General features: G+C 37.8%; 1 protein-coding gene across 1 annotated transcript in view; it reads right to left on the reverse strand.

Annotated features, from left to right (window-relative positions):
• The window catches only part of TAFA1 (TAFA chemokine like family member 1), a 511,119-nt gene that overhangs the window by 50,520 nt on the left and 433,129 nt on the right, over positions 1-27,470 (reverse strand). The window lies entirely within an intron of this gene.

Raw genomic sequence — 27,470 nt, forward strand, 5'->3', positions numbered from 1 at the left:
AAATTATTAACTCATTTAAACCTAACAATAAAAAACTTCACGTTAACATAAATAGCATATTTTAATGGAAAATAACTATATTTTGCAACACAAAATAATTTGTAGGAAAAGTCTTATTTTACAGTTTTTAAATCTCTTTAATGTCTGGCTTAATAGAAGGAAGTTGGAACTTCATATCTGCTTCTGTTTTCAGTCTCTTGCTATATGTTTTTTTGCTTGAAGTATATGAAAAAAATCTGGTCCCCCATTGGTATGTGGTAGGAAAGGGAGGATATTATATTATATGATGATATTATAGAATCATAAGAGACTTTCAAGGTAATTGTGAATATTTTTATTTGATACTCAATACTCAAAAGTAGTCATTTCTTCAAGTTTAACAGCAATGTAGCTCTGAAACCATATCAATGAACTTTTCATGATCAGTTACAGAAGAATTCATTAATCTATTCTTCACTTGGAATGATCTTATTTCCATGCAAGATTTTGTAATATCATGAATTGTTCACTGGAACATATTGGTTCACTGAGTTACACAGACTTTCCAAATGTTGTCATATGTCATTATACTATATAAAATAAATCATATTTGTTAAGATAACTCCATTTGACAAAGTACAGCATCCTTTCTTGATCAAAATTCTTCAGAGTATAGGGATAGAGGGTACATACCTCAATATCATAAAAGCCATCTATGAAAAACCCACAGTGTATATCATTCTCAATGGGAAAAAACAGACCTTTCCCCCTAAGGTCAGGAACACAGCAGGGATGTCTACTATCACCACTGTTACTCAACATAGTACTAGAAGTCCTAGCCACAGCAATCAGACAACAAAAAGAAATAAAAGGCATCTGAATCAGCAAAGAAGAAGTCAAACTCTCACTGTTTGCAGATTATATGATACTTTATGTGGAAAACCCAAAAGACTCTACCCCAAAACTGCTAGAACTCATACAGCAATTCAGTAAAGTGGCAGGATATAAAATCAATGCACAGAAATCAGTGGCATTCCTATACACCAACAACAAGACAGAAGAAAGAGAAATTAAGGAGTCGATCCCATTTACAATTGCACCCAAAACCATAAGATACCTAGGAATAAATCTAACCAAAGAGGCAAAGAATCTGTACTCAGAAAACTATAAAATACTCATGAAAGAAATTGAGGAAGATACAAAGAAATGGAAAAACGTTCCATGCTCATGGATTGGAAGAACAAATATTGTGAAGATGTCAACGCTACCTAGAGCAATCTACACATTCAATGCAATCCCCATCAAAATACCATCCACTTTGTTCAAAGAAATGGAACAAATAATCCTAAAATTTGTATGGAACCAGAAAAGACACCGAATAGCCAGAGGAATGTTGAAAAAGAAGAGCAAAGCTGGTGGCATCATAATTCCAGACTTCAAGCTCTATTACAAAGCTGTCATCATCAAGACAGTATGGTACTGGCACAAAAACAGACACATAGATCAATGGAACAGAATAGAGAGCCCAGAAATGGACCCTCAACTCTATGGTCAACTAATCTTCCACAAAACAGGAAAGAATGTCCAATGGAAAAAAGACAGTCTCTTCAACAAATGGTGTTGGGAAAATTAGATGGCCACATGCAGAAGAATGAAACTGGACCATTTCCTTACACCACACACAAAAATAGACTCCAAGTGGTTGAAAGACCTCAATGTGAGACAGGAGTCCATCAAAATCCTAAAGGAGAACACAGGCGGCAACCTCTTCGACCTCAGCCACAGCAACTTCTTCCTAGAAACATTGCCAAAGGCAAGGGAAGCAAGGGCAAAAATGAACTATTGGGACTTCATCAAGATAAAAAGCTTTTGCACAGCAAAAGAAACAGTCAACAAGACCAAAAGACAACTGACAGAATGGGAGAAGATATTTGCAAATGACATTTCAGATAAAGGGCTAGTATCCAAAATCTATAAAGAACTCCTCAAACTCAACACCCAAAGAACAAATGATCCAATCAAGAAATGGGCAGAAGACATGAACAGACATTTCTGCAAAGAAGACATCCAAATGGCCAACAGACACATGAAAAAGTGCTCAACATCGCTCGGCATCAGGGAAATCCAAATCAAAGCATCAATGAGATACCACCTCACACCAATCAGAATGGCTAAAATTAACAATTCAGAAAACGACAGATGTTGGCGGGGATGCGGAGAAAGGGGAACCCTCCTACACTGTTGGTGGGAATGCAAGCTGGTGCAGCCACTCTGGAAAACAGTATGGAGGCTCCTCAAAAAGTTGAAAATAGAGCTACTGTATGACCCAGCAGTTGCACTACTGGGTATTTACCCCAAAGATACAAATGTAGGGATCCAAAGGGGTACGTGCACCCCAATGTTTATAGCAGCAATGTCCACAATAGCCAAACTGTGTAAAGAGCCAAGATGTCCATTAACAGATGAATGGATAAAGAAGATGTGGTGTATATATATACAATGAAATATTATGCAGCCATCAAAAGGAATGAAATCTTGCCATTTGCAATGATGTGGATGGAACTGGAGGGTGTTATGATGAGCGAAATAAGTCAATCAGAGAAAGACATGTATCATATGACCTCACTGATATAAGGAATTCTTAATCTCAGGAAACAAACTGAGGGTTGCTGGAGTAGTGGGGGATGGGAGGGATGGGGTGGCTGGGTGATAGTTATTGGGGAGGGTATGTGCTATGGTGAGCACTGTGAATTGTGTAAGACTGTTGAATCACAGACCTGTACCTCTGAAACAAATAATATATTATATGTTAAAAAAAAAAAAGAAGAAGAAGAAGAAGAAGATAGCAGGAAGGGAAGAATGAAGGGGGGTAATCGGAGGGGGAGATGAACCATGAGAGACTATGGACTCTGAGAAACAAACTGAGGGTTCTAGAGGGGAGGGGGGGATGGGTTAGCCTGGTAATGGGTATTAAAGAGGGCACGCACTGCATGGAGCACTGGGTGTTATACGCAAACAATAAATCATGGAACACTACATCAAAAACTAATGATGTAATGTATGGTGATTAACACAGTAATAAAAAAATAAATAAAACATACATGTGAAATTAAAAAAAAGAGTCAGCACTGCAAACTGAAGTTGGCATATATATATATGTATATGTACATATATATATATATATCAGTGTTAAAAAATAAATTGAATTAGCTATAACCATTTAATAATTAGGAGATTTCATATCATATCTGGGTTCCAGACTCTTCCTGATGGATCAGAAATCTGATAGGCAACAGAGCCTCAATCCTTCATGGTGATAATGAGCGTTGGTTACTTATTTACATGAGGCCGGCCCCTTCCTAGTGCCATTGTGTCTGCCCAGCTTATTTCATTCATTCCATTTACCTTCCTAGATACAGGGCAATTTAAGTTTGTAAATCCTTATATTATGATAAAATGGTGAAAAGAAAAGATTTTGGAACTGGATATGTGACAGTCAAAATCTCAACTTTTCTGCCTACTAGTTATGCGACTTTGTGAAATTAGCTCAATCTTTCTTAATCTCAATTTCCTTATCTTCCAAATTGGGATAATAATATGGAAGTTGCGAGACTTATGTGACATCATGACAGTAAAGGATCATGTTCTGAGTCTATCAAATCCCTGAGTGCACAATACATGGTAGTTCTGTTGGCAATGTCGATTGGAACAGTCATGTTTTCACTTAATCTTCATGGTGACCCAGTAAGATATGTGATCCCAGTTTATTTTTTTTATTTATTCTTTATTTCTTTATTTTAAAGATTTTATTTATTTATTTGACAGAGAGAGACACAGTGAGAAAGGGAACACAAGCCGGGGGAGGGGAGAGGAAGAAGCAGGCTCGATGTGGGGCTCGATCCCAGGACCCTAGGATCATGACCTGAGCCGAAGGCAGACACCCAGGTGCCCCAGTGATCGCAGTTTAAAGATGAAGAAAATGAGGCAAAGAAAGGCAATCAATAAATAGCAACAGCTCTGGTGCTACCACTAATAACAGTGAGACAAATGGCACGTACTGAGCACTTACCATATTGCTGGTGTTGTACTACTTATCTTATATGTACCATCTCATTGAATCTTTTTTATTGAACTATAATTGACATGGACATTATGTAAGTTTAAAGTATACAGCACGCTGATTTGATACATTTATGTATTGTAATATGGTTACCACCATAGGGTTAGCTAACACCTCCATCACATCACTTATTTCATTATTTTTATTCATTTATTTTTTGTGATGAGAAATCTCTTGGCAGCTTTCAAATATACAATCCAGTATTATTAACCATAATCACAATGTGCTGCATTAGATCCTCGGAACTTATTTATCTTCTGACTTCAAGTTTGTACCCAGTGACCAACATCTTCCCAATTCCTCTACCTTCTAGCCCATGGTAACCACCTTTCTATTCTCGGTTTTTATGAGTTTAGCTTTTTAAGATTCCACATATAAGTGAAATCATACAATATTTGTCTTCCTCTAACTTATCTCATTTAGTATAATGCCCTCAAGGGCAAATGATGGGATTTCCTTCTTTCTCATGGCTGAATAATATTCTGATTTAAGAAATGGGCAGAGGAACTGAACATACATTTCTCCAAGGAAGACATACAGATGGCCAACAGACACATGAAAAGATGCTCACTATCACTCATCATTAGGGAAATGAAAATCTAAATTACAATGGGACATCACCTTACACCTGTTGGAATGGCTATTATCGAAAAGAGAAGGAATAACAACAGTTGGTGAGGATGTAGAGAAAAGGGAACCCCTGTGCACTGTTGGTGGTGTGGAGCTCAAATTGGAACAGTGACTATGGAAAACAGTATGAAGCTTCCTCAAAAAAATAAAAATGAAACTACCATATAAACCAGCAATTCCACCTCTGGGTATATATCCAAAGGAAATGAAAACAGGCTATTAAAAAAATACCTGCCCTTTTATGTTCATTGCAACAACAACTAGGACATGGAAACAGCCAAAGTGTCCATGAATGAATGAATGAATAAAGAACATCTGATTTAATCTTTACAAAACCCTTTGATGGAGGTATTTTATTGCCATTATACAGATGGAAAAAATGAGGCTCAGGGAATTCAAGGAATTTGCTCAAGAGCAATTGTAGTACCTCATTTGCTGGATGGGGCTCTAAAGTTTTTATCCTTAAAAGCCCCAAATACTGACTTCCATCTATAACACTCTCATGGGCTGAAATAGGCTCATATCCATCTCTACTGGTCACTGATGATCAATGGGTGGGGGGCCTCCACAAAGAGGAGATCTGTGCTACTTACTCAGGCTTGTGAATGTTAAATCACATTTTTTCCCCCTGTGGAGTTTCTCCAACCCACACCAATGAAAAGAAAAAGCAGAAACATCCACAAGACTCTAAATGTTTCAATAAGATTAATTTATAATATATCACATTACCTTTTTTGGTAGAGAGAACAGTCTGACACTGACAGAAGTTTCAACATTTAGAGTGATATATGTACACTTCCACCTTCACGAATATGCCACAATTTGTGAATCACATAACAAACCATAGTTAACTGGCTGTGAAAAATTAAAACCGCAAGCACTTTTTTTTTCTTTTGTCAAACCTAGAGGTTTCAAACAATGAAAGAAATTCACATTATGGTTAAAAAAAAAATGTTGCTGGTTTCTGACTGTAATTAGAACCATCTGAACTTTGCTGTAGAGTACCATCCAGTTTCCCCAAACCTTTCCTGACATTATAATATTTTGGATTTAGGTCACATTTCTGGGCTATTGACATTCTCTCTTATTTGCAATTAAATTCTGGAGTTTTCAAATACTCTCTGACCCCTCATAACATTGTCATCTTTTCCTAAGTTTAAGAATGACCTTGCCTGGGCTAATTGATCCCAAAGGGCTATAATTTCTTGTATTTTATTTCATTTTGTCCTTGGCTTATTGTCAAAACTTACTGGAAATAAAGCATCACAATAAACACATTCAGCGTTAAACGGTTTCAAAAATAAGCACATCAACAACCCATAGGGTGAAGCCAGATTGCCTCTGAAAAGCAGTGTAAACACTGATGATGAGATGCCAACCAGACAGATGAGAAATAGGTAACTCAGTTGTCCAAATGCCCAGATACCAAGACATCTGGGTAATTAACATAACAATTGCCTTTTTTTTATAAAGATTATTGCTATGCTGACAATATAAACCAAGGTTCAGGTCACAGATCTGCGAGGTCACCATCGCTGAATGCTTTGCTATGTTGCCACATCGTGTGTACGTACAACGGTCATCTCTTACACTAACTACCCCACAACCACCCTACTAAAGGGATGAGTTGTTATTCTCATTGTATAGATGAGAAAACTGAGACCTGGAAAGATTAAGAAATTTTTTTGCAAATCGCTGATCTAGTAAATGGTGAGACTGAGATTCGAACCCATGTCTGTTTGATTTCAAAGCTCTGGATTTGTTTATGGTGAAGGCGCGGTGTAGATTAGGGACTGCAAATGGAAATGCTCCCAGGGGTAGGTAAATGGCCTGGATTTGTGAACAGTGTCATGTTTCAGACCACAGGGAGTGGCCAGACTCACAATGAACTGGAGATTGCATGCCCTGCCTGATAGCTTGTAAATCTGATGTTTGAAAAAGGAGTATGCGGCAAAACAGAACAATCACCTGGTCTTCCCAATACCTTAGTTTACTGCTCTGATGTAGACAAAAAAGCAACAATGCCCCAAATACTGGTTTCTATTTTTTTTAATTTAACAACCAGTTGTTAGGCAGGTGAAATCTGTTTTAATAACTTAGGGATGAAGAAAGGGCTTCTGTGTTACCACTTTTGATGAGATTATAGGTTAAACTTTTTTAAGCAGTGCCTGGAGTGAAGTCAGTGATTTCAAGCTCTCCTCTTAAATCTTTACACTAGCGTTTTACTGTAGCAAAATGCTCATATAAGTATGAAAATTTCCTAAAAATTGTAGCTCAAAGTGCTACCCAGTGATGAACTACCCTTGGGCAAGTGACCAGGGAGGGGGACTGCATCACCTGAATAAATAACCGAGCATTTGAATTTAGTTGACTGGATATAAAATTCTTTATTAGGTAGACACAAGCCTGTTACAATAACTCTAATTTACTTACATTTATTGGAGTGTCAAGAAAAGGAGAAGAATGAAAATATCTCAGATGTTCCCTGTCAATATGTTAAGTATAGACTGGGTTTCAATATTGTACTAAGAGCGGTTCAGTAATTTTCCATCAGGTGCACCAGCCTTATCTAAACCTTGACTTTGTCAGTAGGAGGAAAAATGGCTTGACTTTTCTTAATTCTCTAAGGAAGCCAGTGGCAAAGTAGAAACAGATTCAGATTTCTTTAGGCCACTGTTCTGTGTGTAGTGTGGTTGGGGGTAGAGCGACTTAATTCAAACAAGTGGTTATTTCGAAAACAACTGGCTGGAATCAGTTGAACATCTGGTAAAGCCAGCTGGTAAGTTGACAGCATTTACCCTTCTCCCCCAGCTGGCTTGTGTATGATAAAGTATTGGCACCAACTACCAGAGAGATTCTGTAGCCTGTAGCCAGTGGCTGTGGAAATCGTTAAGAAGAGAAGACAGTCATTTGTTCTGGGTGGATTTGAACCCCTAAAGGTTTGAGGGCTGGGGACTGCAAGCAATGAGCCCTTTCCTGGTTTCTTTGCCTGTGTAAATACAGCCACCTCCACCTCTTAGAAATTCCAAAAATCCCTCTACTTTGCAAGAGCACAAGCCACCATGGAAGGTAATCAAGAGATGGGTTAAAATAGCCCTGGTTATGATTCTTGCCTTGAAATTAAACCCCAGCAAGCAAATTGTTTCCTTTTTCCCCGAGAAGATTTTGAATCCAATTTATTTGAGGTTTCTATTTAAATGGAAAATACTATAGCATCTCATGCAAAGTGATATCAATCTCTTCAGCAATAGGAGGAGGAGAAGGGAGAAGGAGAGAATGTGGGCCAAGCATGTGTAGATTAAAACTTGCTTTTTCAAAGATTTTGAAATATGAGAAACTATCTCTGCCTATAAGATTAATGATGGATCCTTGGGACAGAACCACTCTGTTTAACTGCTTTCCTGGATGCCTAATAGGCATCTCAAACTTAACATATCTAAACCCAATTTCTCATTTTGCTTCTGCCTAGCTTAGTTCTTTCCTAGGTTTGTTCACTCAGAAAATGGAACGAACAACCTAGTTGTTTATGCCCATCCATAGAAATCCTCTTTGATTCGTCTCTTCGCATCACTTCTCACATCCAACTCATTTGATTTTATGTCCACAAAAAATTCCAAATTAATCTCTTTCTGCTACTCTTACCCTGGACCAACCCCTTTCATCTAGATCACTGCTACGGCCTCTTAGCTTGTCCCCTGGCTTCCGTCCTTAACTCTGGAGAATCTATTCCCTACAGAGCAGAGTGAGCTCTATAACAACAACGTCCAACAGGGTAGTCACAAAACAGAACTGGCTATCAAACCCTGGAAATGTGGCTACTTCCAATTGAGATACACTCTTAAGTGCGAAATACACACTACATTTCAGAGATTTAATACAAAGAAAAAAGAATGTGAACATCCCATTAATACTCTTTATATTGATTACATTTTAAACTTATAATATCCTGAATGCATTTGGATTAAAGAAAAAATATTACTGAAGTTAATTTCACCTGTTTGGTTCTATTTTTTTTTTTTTTTGCTGTAGCTACTATAAATTTAAAATCACATGTGTGAATCACATATTTCTATTGGACAGTACTATTATAAAATATCAGACTGTGGTCCTTTAAAATCCTTTAATGGCTTCCCATGACATAAAATCCAAGCTTTACCATGATCTGTAAAGCCCTAAGTGGCCTGCCCTCTGACCTCTTCTTGTGCTCCTCTATAAACTTCAGGTTCCAGTCACACAGATCTTTTGGGTGTTTTTAAAATATATGTAAGATATTCTCCCCTTGAAGTCTTTGCTCTTGCTGTTCCTTCTTCTTGGAAGGCTTTCTCCCAGGTATTCACTTGTCTCAGCCCCAAAGAACCTTTCTTTCAGAGGGGTATTTTCCAAACCAATTATTATCTTACTAGTCTCAAATTATCTTGTTGGTCATTTGTTTTCTGTTTTCTTTCCCCATCCCACCCCCACTCACTTCAACTGGGACAAAAAACAGAGCAGAGTGTGTACTAGATGTAGCTTTACATACAGAGATTATAAACAGAGCCTGTTGTAGAGCAAGTGCTCAGCCAGTATTCATTGAATAGATCAGTGGACAATTCTTGAATGTGTTTTGTACCCATGAAGCAGAGCCCACACAAACAGCCATGTCTATTTGTTTGCATATTGTTTATTGGCTGTTTATCCATGCCACAAGTGAGGAGTTGAATATTTTTGAAAGAGACCACAGGTGGCCTCTTGGCCCACAAAGCTGAAAATATTTACTCTCTGGTCCTTTATAGAAAAAGTATGTCAACCTCTTACACATTTTCTAAAAAGTTATGCAAGATCCTTTATGAGTTGGGCCTTGTCTGTCTCACCAGTATCTTCTCAAATCACTTCCTCTGTCCCATTCTATGCTGCAGCCAAGCCAGACAACATGCTGAGAACTGCTTGCACCATCGTCCCTCAGGGGTATACTTTTGTACTTGTTTCCTTGGCTGGAAACATCTTTCTTCCCTACATCTGGCAAAATCCTATGTTTGTTGCAAGAGACAACAGAGATGATTGCCCCTAGTTTAAGAAAGAAGCTGAATTCAGCAATTCCATTAACGAAATAATCTGGAGTAGGATTAACTTTAGTCAGCACAAGATCCAGGGGTTTAAATGATGTCCACAGGATCTGGTTTCTTTTTCTCCATTCTTCTGTTCTTCTTTCTCTGTTTCGCCTGCCGTTGTAGGCAGATTTTCCCACTTAGATTACAAGAAGGCTTCCAAGAGCTCCCCAAACTCTAAGGTTCCAGAGGTCCCAGGGAGACTGTTACTGAATTGGTTCCAGTTGAACCGTAGGTTCATGCCTGAACCTATCACCCTGGCCAAAGAATTTGTTGTTTTTAATTGGCTCAGAACTGGGCTAATTGTCAGCCTGCTGAATGAGGTCTGCAGACAGTTCTACCAGAAGGTAGAAAGGAGTGAAGGTGATCTTCTAAAGAACATCAGGAGCTTGTAACCAGGAGAATCAAGAAATGGAAACTGTATGATAGAAATCATGGATGTCTGCTGCTCAGGCCTTTAAGTCTTGGTGAAAACGCCATCATCTTCTTTTGGGAGTCCTCACTGATTCTTTCACCACTGTTCCGGCTGAGTCCTATACCCATTCTGGTCTTCCATGATCCTGGGCTTTCTCGTATACCAGCAGTGCTCACACCACATAGTAATAAGTGGTTAACTGGCCTCTCTCCTGGGAGGTTTCCAGCTTCTTGAAACAGGACTTTGCTTTTTGTATCCACAGGGTCCAAACCCAATGCTTGGTATACAGGAGGAGCCCAATACATGCTGAACAAATGTTTATCAATATCTGCTTTATCCACTGTTTTCTTGAGTAAGGCATAAGTGTACAAAGGTGGATTTTAGGCGGATTACTCTGGTAGTGACTTGTAGGGTAAATTTGGAAACATGGCAGCTAGAAGGCCCTCATTATATTCCAGAGTGAAACGAAGAGGGATGACAGGAGGGGCAGAACCATGGCAGTAGTGAAAGAGGTGAAGGAACTAGAAATTCTCTCTCTTTCCGACTCCCTAGAATGTCTCTCTCTCTGAATCACTCATCTGGAAACAAATTTCTAAATTATTGATCCAAAGTTTAGACCAATTTAAAAAGCTACTGTTTATTGACACTTGCTTACTTACTAAACACTGTGCTACTTTATAGAAATTTGCAAATTGAAGCCTCTCAATACCCCTTAAGGTAAGATATTCTATTTTTAGAACTAAAGAATGAGTTTCAACAATGTTAAGCAAGCTGTCCAAATTATGCAGTGAGTTAGGGTAGAATCTAGATCTGAATAAATACCCACCTCTAAAGGTTGCATTACTGATAGGGCAAAAGGGGTATGCAAAGTGACCGGATTCTCCTAAAACTCTTTTATGTCCCCAAATGAGTGACTTTGCGATTGTGGGTTTATATTAGTTTTAATAATTTGAGCAAACCATTACTTGTTTATAGTAATATTCTTCAGAAAACTAATACATTAAAATACCCAGTGTTTATAGACTCCCAATGGTCTATCGTTATGATAAGGTTTCAGGAGAATTCTCTGACAGCACCCAATAAATTCATAATTCAGGTAATGCTCGTGAGTTGAATAAAGAGCTCATAGCTTTGTTGTTACAGAGTCTGAGAGTAAATATCAGATATAGTAATCAAATATTAGAATTCAGTCATTTAGGTTCAAAGGTTAATTGTTGATAAGGTGGCCAAGTGTATGAGGTATTCTTATAATAACATGCCCTCATTATTTGCTAAGAGAAGCAACAGTTACTGCCCATTAACTGGATTTCTGGCCCACTTCTTGCTCTCAAAAAGCTCCCAATCTAAAAGTAAGGACTGAGATACTTAGGGTCTTGAGGGTTTGAAAGTTTCATAGGACATACGAGCTGGAAGGGATATTCCAGATCATTTAGGTCAATGGTTCTGAAACTTTAGTGTACTTCAGAATGACCTGGAGGATTTTGTTAAAACAGGTTAGTGGGCCCCAACTTCAGAGTTTCTGACTCAGTTGGTCCCGAGCAGACCTTGAGAATTCACATTTCTAAAAACTTTCCAGGTGATGCTGATGCTGCTGGTATCCAAACCACACTTTGAAAGCCATGTATCTTATTTTGACATAATTTTGAGATAATCCAAGACCAGAGACATGAATGACTTGTTTCACACCATGTTAGCTAATGTCACAGCTGAAAATGGGGCAAATGATAATTTGTTGGCTCCACTCAAAAGTGGAGATGTGTGTTTATGAGTTTGTGTATGTGTCTGTGTGTGCATGTCAATGTGTGCATGTATGGATGCATATGCTGTTTGTTGTTGGCCTATGAAGCATCCTTTACTCCTCCTTCTGGTCATGACAATGCCTCTCCTGCTCTTAATTTTTATTAAGGGTGGAGTTTTTTTTTTTATCATGCCTCCCTGCAGAGACAAGCATGTGAAAAAAGCCTGGAAATATTTTCAGAATTGATGTTACCCCTCTGATAGAGCATGTAGATTTTCCAGAATCTATCCTACAAATATGGTTTCATGTTAAATAAAGATAATAAATATGGATGTTCATTCCAGCATTGTATTAATGGGGAAAAAAACCCAGCAAAGAACCAAAAGGTCCATTAAGAAGAGAATGTTCAGCTGTATTATGGTATATGCCTGTATTGGCATCTTATGTAGCCATTTCCAAAAATAAGAGAAATGTACTGACACTGATTCCTGAAAGTCTTGCAGAATTCTCACTGAAGACATTGAAAAACTGTAAAATACAAGAAGTGAGAGAAAGGTATATCATAGTCCTGAGATCTACCATTTTCATAGGGAATAGAAATATATGTATTCATATCAATATACACCAGCACGTAAGTGTATGTGTATATGGAGCTACCATTTTTAGCATATAGCAATATATATTCTTAAATATATTTATATATATATACATTCATATGCCACATATTAATGCATATGTGATTGCCACGAGGTAATACGTATTTAAATGTCTAATAAAATTAATTTTCTTTTTAGAATTTTCTTTTTCTCTTATAATGTAGAACTACAGAGCTCGCTATTTGCATACATGATGCTTTTAGCATTTTTCAGGAAAACATTCACTCATTTAAATAATACTTTTTAATCACTGTGCAGTTCTACGTTAGGCTCAGGCTGTCCTTACATAAATGAAAAAAAAAAAGTGCTGGTTTCTTCAAAGTGGAACAGAAGTTGAGGACCATTTGAAATAATGTCTTAGAATTGATAGGTTCAATCTACATAGCTGATATTTATTCATCATTTTTCATAGCTTATAAACTACCACGGCACAGATATGATTCTAGAGTTTGAGGGGAGAATGATTATTTCAGCTGTTAGCTTCTTATGGAAGGTGGATAAATAGTCATTGAAAAAGAGTTTCATGTTTCTCAGTCTCTAAGTCTTACTGAAAATAATTTTTGTCTTTTTTCTTACTTTCCTTTTCAGGTCATAGAAGTCACTAGATGTTTTCTCAAATGGATTGCTGAAAGGCTTGCAGATCTCTCAATTAGGAAGAACCCATTGACTCTTTTGCTGAGGAGCATAAGCAGACCACCTAATATGCACAGGTGTCCTGAGCACAAGATACACATTGCTGAGAATTCTCCTCAATTCTTCTGTCAGCTTGCCACACCATGTTCTGATTTGTTAAACAAAAAAAGCAGCGAAGTTAGAAGTACCTAATGAGACAACACATGCTGCTGCTGTCACCTGTGAGACTTCAAGAGTCACAGGGACTGTCTGCTCATACCTCCAAGGACCAACCTCAGTCTTGATCCCCAAGAGTCCTCCTATCTCTGAAATTCTGTGATTTAAAAACTGCCCCCATTTTCTGGCGAATAAAACACAAGATCCAAGTCTCTTGTGAATAGATGAACGATCCCCAGGTTAGGGGATCGTTCATCTATTAGTAGCTGATTAGTAGAACTGTTAGTAGATTAGTAGAACTGTTTCCATGTTACTGATGGTCCATACTGCTCATTTAAACTCAAATTCTAAAACTCAAATTAAAATGAAATGAGATACATCAACAATATGATTTAACACCCCCTCCGCCCAAAACTTGGTAATACCAAGTGTTAGCAAATATGTGGAATGATTTGAACTCTCATACACTGTTGGTAAGAGTATAAGTTGGTAGAACGTCTTTAGAAAATTGTATCTTCTAAAATATGTATATTCTGTAACCCAGAAATTCTACTCTTAAGTTTATATCCAACAGAGATAGTCACATATGCTTGCCAAAAGAGGTGTATTAGAATGTCTATAAATGTGTTTGAAATAGTCCCAAACTGGAAGCTACTTAAAGACACATCAAAAGTAGAATAAATCAATAAAATGTGGCATGTTCATTCTGTGAAATACTATACAGCAAAGAGAAAGAAAAAACAATTACTGTACACAATGATATGGATGAATCTCACCCACAAATTAAGTTTAAAAAACAGACATAAAAGAGTAAATGGTATATAATTTCATTTAAAAAAAAAAAGTCCGATCTTTTTCATTCATTCAAAAAAAGTTAACACTAATATATGGCATTAGAAGTCAGGATAGTTAATATCTGTGAGGGAAAGTAGAAGGTAAAAGGAAACATAAGGGGGCTTCTGGGATGCTGATAATGTTCTGTTCTTTCATTGCATGCTAGATACATGGATATGTTCACTTGGTATAAATTCCAGCAGCTTTTCAGTAGGTATGTTATATAATGATAAAGACAACAACAACACAAACAATAGCTACTGTGATAAAATTTACTTATTTCATTGTATCACCAATATTGAAAATTTTAATAACTATAATATTGGTATAGCTTTTTTCAGGTTACTATGTTTTATATCTCCTTTTTAAAATATCTGACTATGAGAAAAAATGCCTATGAGCTTGAAAAGACAGATATTAGAAAATAATCCACTTGAGGTTAATTTAGGTGAGGTCCTAGGTCATACCATATATTGTAGTCTCCACTGATGAATAATCAACAGGTGTTTAACTATGAAAGCCATCTTAAGCCAATCTGGAAAAATGCTATTAATTGGGTTTCCTTAATTACGTGAAAATATTCATTCTTACTCCCTACTTTCAAATATGCAGTGAATGGAGAAGAGGTGTAAATTTTAAATGGCTAACCCTGAATTCTTCAGATTGAATGTCACCTCAAATTCTCCAGTGCCTGGTACCTGTATATTTAAAGACTAGTTGAGTTCCATGCTTTTCTTTCATAGCCTTTGTGACAGAAAGGAGAGGTTCCAAGCACTTTCTCACTGTGTCAAATGGCTGCTGGTTTCTGAAGACCGTGGCTATCTCAGATTTAACAGCTGAAGGTCAAGCCCTTCAAAATGAGAAGCCAACATTTAAAAAGTTGCTCTACAGGCTGGGGACAGAACCTTTTCACATCTGACCTTGAGCAAGATGGATTTTCGATTTCAACATTGATGGTAAACTCAAGGGAACAGGGCTTCTTTGATAAGGAAGTAGGGCCTTAGCTAATCGGTTCAGTAGATCTCATCTCAGCTGTGAGAGACTCTCCACATTTCTAATATTCAAGAGGAAAAACACAGTCATAGTGAAGAAACAAAGCTACACTAATGTGATAAGCAAGAACTTTGTCCCAGGAATCAAAGTTATCTTTGCCACTTTCATTGCTTCTCCCTCTTATACTATTTTTTCCCCTCTGCTAGAGACCATATCCTAGAGATGATTTATTTGGGTCCCTTTGTCTTAATCTCTTCTATGCCTTTCTATGTATGACCCCTGTCTACATGGAAAAGTAACAGAAATGATTGGGAATATAGTTAGGGAAATAATTTTCAAGGATTTCTGAAGCTAAGATGCCAAACCCATGATATATCTATGTAAACTTGGTTCTCTTGACAACCATGCTCTCTGAAAGCTGCATTTAACTGTTTGATCACTAGAGACCAAGGGCTGCCCAGGGAGTATATACCTTACTGAGCTTGACTCTGGTGGCTTCTACCAAACAAGTTCTAAAGCTTCTGGATGTAGATAAATTCTGATAGCTGGATAGCTCTGTCTTGCTCCTATGGGTGGTATAGCCAACTCACCATAGTTTTGAGTAATGGGGCATAGATGTAGAAATCAACTCTCAGATTCTCAAATGGATGAGTAGACAGTGCTTCATTCCTATTATAATCCCTCTTCCCAGGCCCTTCAAAGAAGTGAAGCAGCCTGAAACAGTGGTGAAAATACAGGTTCTAGAAACATGTGGACTTATATCTTGAGTAATTTTAGCAACCTTGGCTTAGTCACTTCATCTATTTCCCCTTTGTTTTGCTATCTATATATATGGGAACAATAATATCTTCATAATAGCATTCTGATATTAGAAAACACCTATGTAATGTGCCTAGGAAATGGTTTGGCATTTAAATTGCAGTCAAAACTTACAAAGATAGCTTAGCATTTTATTTATTTAGGTGCAAATGCACCATGTTGTATTAAGTTGTAAGCTAATCCACTTTGCCCATGGTGACCTTCTCCATAAAGCCTTTCTTCATTCAACAAATATTTATCTCACACCTTCCACGTTTCAGGTGCCCTTATGTACTGGCAGTTTAAAGTAGAACAAATTAGAAAAGATAATAGCCCTTGTGGAGATTACATACTAATGGAGAGGAGATAAAGAATAAATAAGCACACAAGTAAATGTATGGATTACAGATTGTGATAAGCTCAAGGAAGATAAACAACAACAATAACAAACTAGATAGAGTCACTGATAGAGTGACTGGGGTCTGGGGAAGAAGTATTCTAACTCAAAGTCCAGTAGGTCTCTTCTAAGAAGAGTCTTTTCTGTGCTTGTAGGAAACTAGAAGTCAGTGATCAAATCTTAGACTAACATTTCCTTTACCTGGGGCTACTTGCTTGCCTAGCCTCACGCGGCAGACAGACTTCAAACATGAGGGTCCTTATCTCAAGTAGTCATTTTACCTTTGGTCAATTCTAGTTGAGAAGGAGGCAAACCAAATAGCGGAGTCTGTTGCTACCTGGTGGCAAGTTTCATGATGGAAACAATGTCACCCACAAATAAGACCACTAGATCTTTAGTGTCTGGTGATAAATGCTAAACACAAAAATAGATGGGAGAGTTAAGAAAAAAAAACCCACTTAGCAATTTATACACCTAGAGATGATAGAAAATTTATTTTCTATCTGTCCTGGATTGTCTGTCATGGACTCACAATCATTACAATCATCACTGTCATGAGCATCATGATCGTGATCATGATTGTCTTTGGCATGACCACTATCATTAATCTTTACCCCCTCCCCCGTCCCCCGTCTACATTCCCTCTTTCTCATGGGGAAGAAAGCTGAGAATTAGAATTCCATTTCCCATATGTTTTCTGGTTAGATTCAGTCAATAAGAGGCATTTGAGTGAGTTTTGGAAGGTGAGTGAGAAACAAAAGCCATTGTTCTCTGGTGGAGGTTTCAGCCTGTTCAGATCAACAGTTCTTCTGGGCTATTGAGGATTGCCAGGTAGCTGAGAAAATGGACAGTGCCTTATTTTATCATTTGTGGGATCTTCTGAAAATCAAAAGTATTGGTCTTGAAAGCAGCTGGACTCATTGGTTCTGACTTGTATGCAATTACTAAAAGATTTCCTGAACGTGGTCTCCTAACAATTTCTTTACTTCTCCTACCTTAGTCATTGTATCCATTGTTTAATCCTGTAGCTCCTGTATTAAAAGTGGAGACTGGCTTCAAAATCTCATCAAAATATCTAGTGGCTTCTATCTTTCTGTTGAAAGCTTGACTGATATACCATTCCTCACTTTTTATGTTGTGTTCCATACAAGAAACCGATTTTATTAGTCAAAATAATTCATTAGATAAGTGGGCACTTAGCTTAAAAGTAGCTATCATTCATTGGGGACTTAGGATGTCCCATGCATTGAGCTAATTGCTTTATACTCATTTTATTATTTCTAAATTGCGGTAATTATAGATGCATATGCAGTTGTAAAAAATAATATAGAGAGATCCCATTACCTGGTTTCCTCTGATGGTAACATTTTGCCAAACTATGGTACAATATCACAACTAGGATATGGTATTGATACAATCTACTGATCATATTCAGATTTTCCCAGTTTTACTTGTATTTGTGTGTGTGTGTGTTTAGTACTAAACAATTTCAGCACATGTTACAGACTCATGTGTCCACCCCCACAGTCAAGGTACTGAACAGTTAGTTCCATTACCACAAGGACTTTATATGTACTTTTAAAGTTCAATCCCATAGGTATTATGAATATCTATAGGTGATGTCATTATCTCTACTTTCCAGGTAAGAAAACTGAAGCTTAGATAAAGTAAGTCAATGGTTTGAGGTTATGCAACTAAAAAGTATCAGAACCAGAATTTGAGTCCAAGTTATTTAACATCTGGTCCAGTAAGAAAGTGGGACTGCCCCTGGAAGATAGCCAGTGAAGTTCCCAACATGACTCAACTTCTTAAAGGAGAAAACAGGAGAACCAGTCTGGAAAGCTGGCAGGAAATGATAAATGAATTATGTCTTTCCATTGTTAACATGCCTCCTTTCCATTTAAAGAGCCATTAAGTCTCTGGACTGTTTCTTTCAAATTCTTTCTTTCAACATCCAATAAAATGAAAACAAAACAAAATACTCTAAATGCATTCTTCTCTCCAACTTTTTAAGCCTTTTCCAGCTCTGACCTAAACAAGTGATTGGAAAAAAACTTCAGTTTGAGCCATTGTGGCATATTGCTCATCTCTCTCTCTCTCTTTTTTTTACTTCCTGTGACTTTCCAGTGGACCAACTACTTTGACAAGACATAATTTGACACTGTGGAATTCATTTCATACTTAAAATGATAGAGCTATTGATGAGTTGACAGTTTTTAAAGTCATGCAGGCAGCAAGCATATGTCTTTCTTAGAAGCCAGATTTTAAGATAATAGAAAAGCGCTAATGTGAACTCCACACTGGATGTAGCTAACCAGTGAAGAAGCATCATAAATCTCAACAATATTGCCAACTCTCCACTATTGATGGTAATAGGGGTCTAGGAGAGCACAAATACTGTAATTGAAATCCACTGACAATCTAAAAACTTCATTTTATCCAATAGTTTCAGTGCCCTCTTGGGCCAAACCCTTGACAGGAATGGATAATAAGTGGTCAATGTGACTGATTTGAGTTTCATCTCCTTCTTCCTGTCTTGGCACAAGCTAGCAGCAGAGGTGCTCAGCCTTGAAAATGCAAAATGCAGGAAGCAAAGCCTGTCATTGAGGGACTGGGGGTGGAATTTGACTCATGTCTTATAAATACAAAGAACCCCAGTTTAGACTTATGAAAATATCTCCAGAGAGTTTTTTCACACATAGTCATGGAGGCACAAGGTAGGATTGAAGAGAAAGATATCTGTCATGCATAGTTAAACTTCTATGCCATTTCTAGATTGCTATCTCCCTGGTTTAGGTACCATGAATTACTAATTTTTATAGTTCCTATTATTCAGGTATGAATAACACAATGATTCTATGTTTCCTTTGTTTTGCATTAAAAGCTAAAACTTGTTAAATATAAGTCTTCAAATATTTTATAATTTTTGAAACCCTGTCTTAACACTTCTTGGCTTATTTATATATCACGGCCATCAAAAAGTGGAAATGTCCTGTTTCCACTGGAAGAAAATTTAACAGAATTTAAGAGGCACTGGATAATCCCTTCTTGATATCACAGTACGGTATATAGTTATCATTACTTTTCAAAAGACAGAGACTACTTATTAAATATTTACTACGTTGTATGTAAGGTTTATGAACCTGTCTAGATTTTGGACTATTTACCCACTCATAAGTATGTTTTTAGTATGATTGTTCAGTGGTCAGTAAGCTAGTGAAACTAGTGAAATCAAGGACTGTGAGGGTCCAGGAGACCTTGAAAAATATATAGTTTGTTCAATCATATTTGTCATTAGGATAAACAGTTTAACATTTGTAATGGAGCACGGAGAACAAGAAAGATTCAAGTTATCACACCTAAACGAGATCCAGTGTTTCAAGGAGTGTGGTCTTTGACATGTCATTGACCTTCTCTGGCCATATGAAAAGTAGAAATGGTAATATTTACATTTTGGGACTGTTATAATTGAAGAGAATATAGGTATGCCAGTCAAGATTCCTGGGTTACCCCATGAAAACAATATCCAAATCTCAGTGGCTTAAAACAAAGGTTTATTTTCCCAGGTACACGTGCCCTGCAGGTTGGCTGGTGTGTCTGCTCCATCTCATTGTTGTTCATAGTGTGGGAATTGGACCAACAGAGCAGCCACTCTTTGGAAGATTGCCAGCTACTGTGAAAGAGGAGAAACTCTGTGTAGTTTTGCATCAGTAGGTAATGCTTTGCTGAGAAGTGAAGCATGTCACTTCACTCGTGCCTTTCCCAGTCTCTAAAGTACCAGGAAGTACAGAAATCTACCATGTGACCAGACATGGAGTAAGAAGTGGAATATTTGGCAGCCAGTTCAAAGGCAGAGCCTGACACACTCAGTAAATAGTAGTTATTACCATAGAAATACACGATATGATCAGTTCTCAATACACTAATAATTGCTGGTCTTTTGATACAGCTGTCTGTGGCAGAGACTGCCTGCAACTCCCCCTCCTCCCCCATATGTTACCTTCATCTTCCTTTGGCAACTGGTTCTCCAAGTCTTGACTGGATTCGTAGCTTCTTAAGCCAAAAGAGATTTTCCAGCCTCCTTTGCAGCTAGAACTATTCATGTGACTAAGAGCAATGTGATGTAGGTGAAAATGGTTGTCCTTAAAAGGGAAAGCTTTATCCTTCTCTCTTTCCTTTCTTTCTTCTGCTGGTTGGAAAATGGACTGAGTAACTGGAGCTGGAGCAGATGCTTGTCCTACAAGGGACCTTTGGAACGGAGTTCACCAATGGTAGAACAAGATTAAGGACCCATTCTAGTCCTGGAATATCTACATCTAGACTTTGAGAAACAGACTGCTATATTGCTTAAATCATTGCTATTTTGGGCTTCACTCATCACTTTACTATCAATTATGAAGAAGTTGACAGGGCTTAGCAAATTTATACACAAGTGTATCAAGTAGAATGCATTTGGCTGTAAATAGAACACCCAAATCTTTGGGTGTCTTTTAAGCATAAAAGACAACTACAAGTGTCTAGGTGTGGATGGTTCCACAGTTCTGATGCTCCATAGACTCAGGCTCTTTCTTTCTGATCTATTATTCCCCACATGTTAGATTTGGTCTCCGTATAGTGATAAGACTGCTGGTGTAATGCCAGTTATCCCTAATTGTCCTTAAGACATAAAGAGGCAGGGGCCTCCCATTATCTCAGTTTTTATCAGAAAGCAATATTGCTTACCGAAGTTTAAGAAGCTCTCTGCTCCTCTCCCTTCCCACCCTAACCCACCAAGAATCTTCTCCTCCATTACCTAGAATGAAACCACATGCCCTCCTTTAAACCAATCATTAGCAAAAGGGTTCTGGGATTACTATGTATGGCTTAGGACTTCATGTCTCATCTTCTAGGACTGGGGAATGGACTGCCCTTCCCTGAGCAGACTGCTACCCCATATCAGGATTCTATAGATTAAGGAAGAAGGGGGAAACAGTGTCTGCCTCAGCAGTTAAAGAATCTGTCTAGTTTCTCCTTTACTTTTATACTTAGCCAGTCACATAGCTCTGTGTTTATTCTAAATATACAGAACTACAACCTGAGGAGGTAGAAAGAAAGGATACCTTATCACTGCTCTACCTTTCATCCATTCCCCCAGCTCCCCAGCTTCAACTCAACTTATTCTCAAGCAGCAGGTGCTGGCTACATTGTTTTGTTTTGTTTTGTTTTGTTTTGTTTTAAACAAATAGTATGTTACTGCCCTTGCTTAAAACCCACTGAAAACTTCCTACTGCATGGATGAAAACATCCACACCTTGACTGCGTCCTATAAGTTTAGTGCTGCGTGATGCTGGCTTCCCTCAGTCTGACATCTCATGCTACTCTCTCCTCTCACTGTTCAGTCAGAAGAGACTTTGGAGTATTCTCCAAATGTTATAAACTCAATCCTGCCTTGGAGATTATGAAGCCACTATCATGGCTCCCCATGAGACTACCTGACAGGTCTCTTCTTGTTTGCTCAGGTCTCACTTCAGATGTACCTCCCGAGAGACTTTCTCTGGCCATTCAGTAGAAAGGAGCTCCCTCCACTTCAACTGTCTGTACCTTTACCTGCTTTTTTTTTTTCTTGGTATTTTCACTATCAGAAATTATCTCATTTATACATTTAAATATTTTTCATGCTCATTTCCTTTTTACTCCCACTAGACTGTGAGGTGAATGAGAGCCAGGTTGTTATCCATTTTCTTTACCTACATAGCTCCAGCAAATAGACCAGTACCTGGTACCTGGTAGGTGTTCACCAAATGGACAAAAAGTTGGGTGATGGTGGCGGTATTCGAGATCATCCCTGCCTGGCTAACAGAAATGGCATGAAATCAAGTTTCCTTTGCCTACAAAAGAGAAATGACATCCTACCTCATCAAGGGTGTACTGGCTCAAATCTATGAAGGGTCAGGTGAAGTGCAGGTGTTATTTATGAAATGAAGTGGAAAGCACAAGCCTATCCATTCACTTAATAAATAGCACTGTTTTTAAATCCATGTAGCTCCCTGAATTTGTCTTAAATCCAGTATATATGCATAGTAACAATATGAATCTTATTCATGAGCCTCTTCCAGAGGCTATGAAATTGCCTGTTAAGCTATGGTCCATAATTCAGCAGAAATGGCTCAAGGAAATTCAAACTAAATGTCAATTCCACCAAAAAAATGTAATCAGATTTTAACTTCACTCAATATAATAGCCAACATCAACTCACAGAGCTTGTTCTTGGGTGTGAGGACAAGCTTAATACTTTGTATTGGGGTGTTCTTTTCTGTGTAAATCTGGAACATAGGACATGGATTCAATGTTGGGATGGAAAGAGAGTTTACAAGTGACAAATATAAAGAAAATAAGCAAGACAATTCAGCAGGCAGGGGCACTTGGGGGGAGATCCAGGGAAAAAGTCAAACTGATTATACAACTAAAATTCCCATTTGCTTGTCAAGAAAAAGGGCTAATCAGAAAACTAACCAAAACGAAATCTTTCGATAAAAATCTTGTAAGTGACTGTATTTGAAATGCAAGTTGTTTGTATCAACTCCGAGATGAAACTGGTATTTCCATTATGCTCCAGGAAATAGAGGCTTGCTGAATAACTCTTTTAACTTTTTTCTGGCATCTATTGATTATATGCATAGAAATTAAGAGAAGAAGCCAATTAAGTTTAAAATTTAATGGTGTTCTGATACTGTTAATTTACTAGCTGACTCAATCAATGTGTCACCCTGGATGGAAATCTATGCCCTCCTCCATGTGCTAGAAAGCTCTTTGATGCCCTTTTAGCTAAAATTACAGTAATCACAAGAAACCAAAGAACTTAGAAGCAGGTACCATAAAAAGAAGTGAGAGAGTGACAACAGTTGCTTACAACAGCTTAATCCAATTTTTATAGAGGCTGCTAAAATTGAAAATAACAAGCTTTTTGAATTGTTTTGTTTATCTTAGTGCTTGCCAATTTTGGAACCCATGAAATGGTATATAAGCCACACCCATAACAAAAGGTACATTTTTCCCTACCAATAAGAGCTTGTGGGGGGGGGGGGGGGTAGATTTTTAATTTGCTTCTCAGGAAATGAAAAGAAGTTCTGGGCATATGTAATGATTTAATCTGAAAAAAACACATGGTTACTCTCAAAGGAGTTTACCCCAATTATCATAAGATATTAGCATATTGGATAAGCCCAAAGCTTATCACTTTCCTCATGATACAATTTAAGACAAATAACTAGAATGTCTTACTTTCCACAAGCTGTATCAGTGATCTCTTATCTATTAGGTTAACCTATTATTTCCTTTTAAATTATATTTTATTAAAAATTGTTTTTGTATATATGTATATGTATTCATGAATACTTCAAAATACAGAAAAATATAAAGAATAAAACAAAAACCTAATTTCATAAGTTCCTTTTTATCTATTATAATGAGAATTTTACCAAAGACTTCAAAAGTGTACCTTTAACAGCTAAAATATATTCTATCTTATCACCTCACAACCACTAACTTTCTTCTACATAGAATGATCTTACCACTTTTGCTATCATGGTTCCTCGTGGCAACCCAGAAAACAGCTCTTAGGGCAATTATTTCTTTTCTCCCAAGGTATTAACCCATGATGCATTACAACCAAAAGTGCCCCCAGAACTCTCTGTCATGGGAGGAGTACCCAGAGAACCAGCAGAGAAGGATGCATCTATTGTCCTGCCCTGAGTCCCAGGACAGCACTGCTAAGATTACCCATGATTCCAGTGGAAGAAAGGCAAATGGGACCACAAGAACAACTGTTTTCTGCTTGAGAATAGATGAACGTAATACATGAGATAGGTTTTCATTCTCAAAGACATGATGATGATATGTTGTGGTAAGCTTGTGCTCTAACACTAGAGTTTCCACAAAACCCACAGAGACCATTGTTACAGAAGGGATGTGGAAATAAAGTGAGGGAAGTGTATGGAGCAAGGCTTCAATCCCTCTTCAAGCTGGCACTCCTACCAAGATCCAGGATTCAGTGAGAATAGCCAGGGAAGCTGAGAGCAGATTGGATGCTGCTAGGAAAAAATAATTGGGTCACATAGCCAGTTCCAACTAGCTAAAAATCTGTATATGGGAGATTATATATATATATATATATGCAGTATAATTTTTGTGGATCCCTTCAGGATACCTTGGCCAGGTTATTTGTATTCTTTCTGTTCCCTAACTTGGGCTCTGAGAACAGATCTTTTTATGTTTTACATCTTGGGTTTTGGAGAAAGATTTCACTTTAAGGTATCTTCCTCTTTTTAAATATATTTTTAAAAAAGTTTTCTAAGTTTTTAGTATAGTGGTGCTCAGTGTGTGGTCCCCAGACCAGTAGCATCAGCAGCACCTGGGAACTTGTTAGAAATAGAATTTCTCAGGCCCCAGCCCAGCTCTGCCAGAATCAGAAACTCTGGCAGTGGGACTCAGCAACCTGTGTGTTAGCAAGCCGCACGAAGTCCTGCCTCTTGTTTCCCTGGCATCTGTGTGGGTGTCTATTCATTCTCTGTGTTTTGGGGCCCTGCTCCTGGGAAGGGGCAAGGGATGCTTTGATCCTGGAATGTAGAGAAGAGAAAGATACCCTCACAGAGATCTTGCCTCTGAATGCAGGATCTAAAAATATAGCTCAACTTCTTATACTGAATGGTTATGTTCCTGCTGGCATCTACCTTGTACTTATTATGTTAAAAGTCTGTCTCTTCCCTGGATCTGAGTAACAGTATTGAAAAATAAAAATCCTGCACTCATGGAGGAATCAGACCTCAAGAGGGGAGTGGGGAAGGGAAAAATAAAATCATCCTTCCATTGATTTCTTCCATGACATAAGAAGGGAAAAACTTGATGCATCAGATGGGCTGAGGTGGGGCAGGATGAGATAAAATTTCCTTCCAAATTTGGAATTCTGAGATTTGAAAACATACACTTTGTCTCTTCCCTTTTTCATTTTAACTAATACCACCCTAACCATTTTCCAGTTAAATTTTTACTCTAGAAAGAAGAAACATTAAAAAAACCAAAAAACAAAACAAAACAAAACAAACCCAAACCTTCATTCCCCCTTTCCTTCTGATACCAAAATAAGTTATTTTTTAAACCCACTTGGAGACTTGGGGAAAGACCCTAAAGTCATCATTTCAGAGATGATGGAGCAATTGCTCTTCTCTCCAGCCCCAATAAAGGGCTTTAAGTGCATTTGTTTAGCACAAAACAGGGATTAAGTATTGTGTGAATGTGAACAAACTAATATTGATAACAGAGCTTGACTTTAGAGATAATGATTGCAACATAGCCCACTATGTTTCCCAGAGCTTCAGCAATCTTGGATTACACATGAGAAGTTTACCTTTATTTATCGTTTTCTTTTATTTCACTGGGGATGATATTACTTCATGGACATTTGACTGGGGCATCTTAAAATGAAAGCCTTATATGAGCAAATAGGGAATTAGGGAAAAAGCAGCAATGAGATTTCTTTGTATTGATCTTATCACTCATTTCAAAGATGAGATAATACCTTCTATCAACTGCAAACACTTTCATTTAGCTCCCATAAAACTAGTATTAGTTCCATTTATTTTGTCCTCAGAACCAGGATTTAGTTATATTTATTCAATTCTCAGAACTTGTATTTTGCCAAAATGAACATTCAAGTCTGAATCATTGCTTGCTTCTCTTAGTGCATTCAAAGAAGGAGAAAACAAAAAACCATGTTTGAAATTAGTCCCTGCTTTAAAAATTTTATTTCTAAGGCACAGATTCTGAACTCAAGATCAAGGTATAAAAATATGAATTTCTAAACAATATCAAGTGTCCTTTATATTCTAAAACCTGTCTCTTATTTTTCTTTTTAAATGCTGCTGAAGCTTATTATCCTCAAGATTAGGAACTTATTACTTATAGTGGATCCCCACTTAGGACCAAGATGCTCATTCTCCCAGCTCCTGAGGTGGCTGATGGCTCACTGGGAACTGCCCTCAGCTGAAGAGAACCTCCTTACCCCAAGTCATATGCCCTCCCAGGGGTCACCCTGCATTCAATAATGTGGAGAGAGAAAGGCCTGCTTCCTTGCCTAAAGGAGAAAATCCTGAGGAGTTATCCTGATGGGATGGCTGGAGACTGTGCTGGGACTGGATCACAGCTCAGCTCAGGCCTCTGTCATCCCTGTTACTCTGTGTCACCTCTCCCACTGATGCAGATGTGGAGGCCATTACTCAGTATACCTTCTGCAGGCAAATCTGTCTTTGAATCTGTATCCCAAGGAACTTATCTAAGGTATTACTAAATATAACATGATTTACCCTCTCCTAGAGGAGTAGTAATACACTTTTTAAAAAGTAGAAACTCTCCAAATATATCTACTCCAACCATATAAGATTCTCACCCAAGCAACTCGATGTGACCTACCAATGGAGTGTTTGCACATCAGACCTCTGGGAATGGCACAATGGTAGTTGCCATCATGTGTTTTATTCCCAGTTGAGAAACCTACAGATCCTCTTAGGAAGACTAGGGTGAATGATAAACTTAGAATTAAAACCCTATATCCTAGGGCGCCTGGGTGGCTCAGTTGGTTAAGCGACTGCCTTCAGCTCAGGTCATGATCCTGGAGTCCCGGGATCGAGTCCCGCATCGGGCTCCCTGCTCGGCAGGGAGTCTGCTTCTCCCTCTGACCCTCCTCCCTCTCATGCTCTCTGTCTCTCATTCTCTCTGTCTCAAATAAATAAATAAAATCTTTAAAAAAATAAAAATAAAAAAAATAAAAAAAAAATAAAACCCTCTATCCTAGTATTGAATTGAGTCGATATCTTTGGACGGACCACTTAACTTTCCTGGAAATGATTGAATGGTGAAGAAGCGACTCTGGTGAAAAGCAAAACTGTAACCATGGATTATCAAATATCCACCTATTCTTTCTTACAATAAAACCAGAAATTAAAATGTTTTATGGATTCATTGCCTTACCCAAGAGAGATACGGTCAGTTATTCCAAAGCATGAT

The sequence above is a fragment of the Mirounga leonina genome, unplaced genomic scaffold, assembly GCF_011800145.1.
Source record: "Mirounga leonina isolate KUSES-001 unplaced genomic scaffold, KU_Mleo_1.0 Mir_94, whole genome shotgun sequence".
NCBI lineage: Eukaryota > Metazoa > Chordata > Mammalia > Carnivora > Phocidae > Mirounga > Mirounga leonina.